This window comes from Populus alba, chromosome 1 (genome assembly GCF_005239225.2).
Source record: "Populus alba chromosome 1, ASM523922v2, whole genome shotgun sequence".
Classification (NCBI taxonomy): Eukaryota; Viridiplantae; Streptophyta; class Magnoliopsida; order Malpighiales; family Salicaceae; genus Populus; species Populus alba.
Window position 1 is genome coordinate 28,044,369 of NC_133284.1, and position 5,117 is coordinate 28,049,485.

At 34.1% G+C, this 5,117-nt stretch overlaps 1 non-coding gene across 1 annotated transcript; it reads right to left on the minus strand.

Annotated features, from left to right (window-relative positions):
• Positions 1 to 4,792: 4,792 nt before the first annotated feature.
• On the minus strand, positions 4,793 to 4,899 carry LOC118045703 (small nucleolar RNA R71). The gene has a single exon (XR_004687026.1). It is a non-coding gene; the product is annotated as a small nucleolar RNA R71 (small nucleolar RNA).
• Between the last annotated feature and the right edge of the window lie 218 nt (positions 4,900 to 5,117).

Here is a 5,117-nt window from a genome sequence, read left to right on the forward strand (position 1 = left end):
GAGGTTGCTGAATTTATCTGTTGTCTGATTGATTTTTTTCTCTCATAATTATTTGTTCCATATCATTGCAGATATCAGAAGTGACAAATAGTATGAAAGACTTGATTGATTATAGCCGAGAAATAGGAACTGGACCAATAGGTATGTTTGACGAGTTCTTACTTGGGCTATTATTTTATTATTTTTACTTTTATGTTGGTGATTTTTTGAAGGTGTCCCCGTGAATGTTTCTTGCAAAAATTCATGCCCATGGTGTTGTTGCTATGATAATCATACTTATCACCATCATACCATACTTGTCCTATGTTGTCATGTTGGGCACTGAATTATTTATTTACTTATTTTGTTTCAGAGAGTTTGGCCAAGTTCCCTCGGAGGACAGTTCTTCATCTGGGTTCCATAATCAAGCTCCACAACCTGAGGGACAGCAGCAGCAGCAGCAACAACTACAAACAATACCACAGAACTCAAACAGTGATCGAAGTTCAGCCCAAGTCCAATGCAAATCACTACTAGTAATGGTATGGCTAGTGTAAATAACTCACTCACCATAACATCTACAACCACGTCTGCTGATTAGTACTTAAGAGTGCATATTTATCAAAGTTTTATATCATCATTTTGCACTTAAAGTATCAATAACTCCTTAACTAAAACATGTTTTATAATAACAAGTCTAAAACTATAAAATACCTTAATATATGGTAAATGTTCATCTTAAATGCAGGCCTATCACATAAATCAAAGGATTGACTGATGAATTCAACTACTGAAATTTGTGAAGATAAAGAGAGGGTGAAACTTAGAAAAGAGATGTTGGTGCAGTCCAAACTGGAACACTGTTCGGTAATTGGGTCATATCTCGAGTTCTAAATGTCCAAATGACCTCAATTTTTTACAAAGATTCAGTAAGACATAGGCCTATAACTTTCATGTTTTCATCAAGATCTAAGAAGGCCGTTTTCAAGTCCAAATTATAGCAACAATGGAGAAGTCTGAATCTGTCCTGCAGCCCGAACATTGTTTAGTGTTTGGCCCATATCTGGAGTTCTAGAAGTCCAAATGACCTTCATTTTTTTCCTGGAAAGCTGAGTCAATTTCCTACAACTTTCATGTTTTCTAGTGGACCCAGTTTGAATGGTAACATTTTTGTTTTATTCAGACAAGAAGATAAGGATTTTCACCAAGTCAAAAGTTGGTCACCCACTCAACAATTATTTATCAAATCAATAATTTTGAATTTTGGCCTATAAAAGGATGCCTTTGCCATGCATTTGGGAGCTTGGTTGTTCAGATCAAGTTCATGCTCTTTATTTCTCTCTTTATATTTTTTTGTAATTCTTAAGTTTTGCTTTCATTAATATCTTGTTTATGCTTTTCATTTCATTTCCTTTCCTTAGTTAACTTATATGTTATTTATGTTTTTATTTTGTTTATTTATGTTTCTCTTCTTCATTATGTTTAGCTAAGTTTATTATGTCAAGGTGAAAAGGTTACATTAATGGTGTAAGAATAAGTATGGTGTAAACTCAACATGGATCTTATTGTTTAATATTAACATGTCTTATCTTTTTATCTTACTAATTCTTAATACCTTGCTTGTTAAATGGTTAATCTAGATTTGTGTTGTATAATACTTGGTATAACAAATGCTTGGCACTCTCATAGCCCAACCATATGGTATTACCTACACCTGGGCTATGAAAGGAACTTGATTTATTGTTAACATCAATTAACATCATGAATTCCTGACAATATTTAAAAGTTTGGTGTTATGTAAATAAGATAATTAATATGATCATGTTAATAATTTATAATGAGCTATTAATGACAAATCATTCGATTAGAACCTTCTCTTTGTGTGGTTTCCAAATTGAGTAATAAGAGTTTATACCATACTTGTTTGAAATACCATTGGTGGATCCTCTAACCTTAACATTTGTTTTTATCATTGTTTAATCCTTACATTAATCTTTCACCTCAAAGTTCTCATTAATTTCTTCATCTTCTTCTTTTACTACTACTACTACTACTACTACTACTACTACTACTACCACTATTATTATTTACATTCTGTTTATATATAATATATCTTTTTGATCTTTTCATAAACTCAGTATATAGGCTAGAAACCTGTGACCCGATCTTTTAGATCATTCTTAGGTATAACAACGCCACGTACTAAGTATTATTATTGTCATAACCCAAATTTTAAACAAATAATAAAATGGGGTTAAGACAACAAATTTTGAAGTTTAGGGATAAAATTATCAGATTTGAGAATAATTTGGTCAGAAATTGAAGAATTAATAAGTTGGGAAATTTATTTAAAATTTGGATTAGTTTAATTAATGAAATTAGAAGAATTAATAAGTTTGGGGACTTAATTAAACTTTGATTTAATTAATTAAATAAATTCAGGGACTTAATTGAAATTTATCCAAAAAAAGCAAAATTAAAAGAATTAATTAAGGATCAAATTGAATAATCCAGGAATTAAGGACTGTTTTGTAAACAATGCACCAATTTAAGGATTTAATTGAAATTTATCCAATAAAAGGGCAAAATTAAAAGAAATTTTTATTTGTTTAGGGGTCCAATTGTGAAATGTCCAAAGTTCAGGGGTCAAATTGAAAATCCCCATTTTTTCTGAAACGTTGTCGTTGCTGGAAACAGCTGTGGTCGTCTTCTCCATCCCGGCTCAGCAGGCTGAAGATTTGCAACAAATTCGATCCGATCGTGGACCACGTATCTTGCCCATGATCCCGCTCGTGATTTGAATAACAGTCCTGCAAAGATGGGATTGATTTAGGGGGAAGCTCGAGCTCTATAAAAGGGGGGAAAAGACGAAGATGAAAAAAAGGAGAAATGAAAACAGAGACGAAGCCAGCATAAACAGAAGAAACCATAAAACAAAGACAAAAGAAACAGTACACACAGCAGAACAAAGACGAATACAAGCAGTGAAACCCAGGAAACCAATGTTAATACCATCGTCTTCTCAATCGCCCCTTCCCTGCAAATCAGAAAAAGGAAGAACCCGAAGTTAGTAAAAAACTTAGAGAAAGCTGGCATATCCATTACCTTCCTTAAAAAATTGAGAAGAAGAGAGAACAGTGGACACAGCGGTAGAGAACACAAACAGAAGAGGAAAGCAGAGGAGAGTAGAGAGTAAGTAAAAAAACCTAACAAGCAGAAACACACGAACCAAAGGGAAGAGACTGAGCGGAGGAGGAAGAGAGAGTTCTCCGAGAGTGCTCGAGCTGTTGCTATTGCCTACGTCTTCGAATCGCCAGGTAAGGCTTCCTTGTTATCTTCATTTCTGCGCCTTTAATTTAAGAGAAGAAAACGGGGCTAAGGTAATTTAATTACCTTTGCCCTGTGCAGTGCACGCGTGGTTTGAACCACATGTGCCTGCAGCCCAGCCGGGCCACTGGCTTGGGCCAGTGGCCAGGCCGGGCTGGCCGGGCTTAGCCCAGCCCAACCCAAAATATTTGCATTCGTAAATAATAAATTTATTATTATTTATTTATTCACTAGCGTCAGAGTCGGGAATAAAATAAATATTGATCTAATTTATTTTATAGCTACGTAATATTTACCAACGCCAGAGTTTGAAATATTCGTAGTTGAATATTCACTGGCGCCAGAGTCAGGAATATTATAAGCAAATTTTCATAACATAAACTAATAAACATTTAGCAATTTAAGACGAAACTAGCAATGCAGCCTGCCTTAGGCAAGACATTTAAGGGGTGATAATATCTTTCCTTTTACGTAACCAGTTCCGAACCATAGAATCTCTGTTGACCAGTTAGGGTTCCTAGTGACCGTAATACTAGGTGGCGACTCCTTAAACAAATAATATTCTCATCAAAGAGCAGGATGCCAGAAATCCGTTCTTTCCAAAGATTTTCCATAATTCGAGAATTAATTTTTTAAGGCCCCCGCGATGTCGGGTGCGACTATTACTATTACTATTACTATTATTTTTATTGTTGTTGTTGTTGTTGTTGTTGTTGTTGTTGTTGTTGTTGTTGTTGTTGTTTTTGTCTTGTTATTTATAATTTATACAATTAACCTCTCTATGGTTCGACCTCGGTCTTACCGGGTTATTTATTACTTCGACACTCCTGCACTTGGGAGGAGACATTAATTTTTTAGTCGTGTCAAGTTTTTGGCGCCGTTGCCGGGGAGGTAAATTCTTATATAAATTATAATATTTATTTTATTTTTTTCTTTTCACTTTTCTTGTATGTAACTTTGTTTCTTTTTCTTTTCTTTTCTTCTTCCTTTTCTTCTCTTTCTGCACGTGTATGAGAGTTTGGTCACGTACATTAAATGATAAACTTTGTAGGGTATCCTTATCTTCTTTAGAAAACATGGATGAAGAGGATAATCAGTTGCTTTATAATGAGAATAATGAGAATAATCGAGTTAGAACACTTAGAGACTACATGAATCCAACAAGAACAATTGCTCGATAATGTATATTTTTTCCTCCTGATGCATCTCATTTTAATTTTAAGTCAGGCATTATTCAACTTTACATTCTTTTCATGGCTTAGATCTAGAAAATTCATACTTGCATTTGAGAGAATTTGAAGAAGTTTGTAATGCTTATAATGACTCAAATTGTAGCATGAACACCATCAGATTAAAGCTTTTTCCTTTTTCTTTAAAAGATAAAGCTAAAACATGGCTACAGAATTTGAGACCAGGATCCATTCATGCTTGAGATGAAATGCAACAACAATTTTTAGAGAAGTTTTTTCCATCTCATAGAACAAACTCTTTCAAAAGACAAATCACCACTTTCACTCAAAAACCTGGAGAAACATTTTACCAATGTTGGGATAGGTATCGAGACTTGATTAATACTTGCCCTCATCATGATTTTGAAACATGGAGATTGGTTTCATATTTTTATAAAGGATTAACACCTAAATATAGTCAAATGATGGAATTGATGTGCAATGGAACTTTTGAAGATAAAGACCATGATGAAGCAATGGAGTACCTAGACTTGGTGGTTGAAAATGTTTAAAATTAGGACACTAAGGGCACTTATGAGGCACCGGGTAAAACTCAACCTCATACATCTAATGGAGATATGT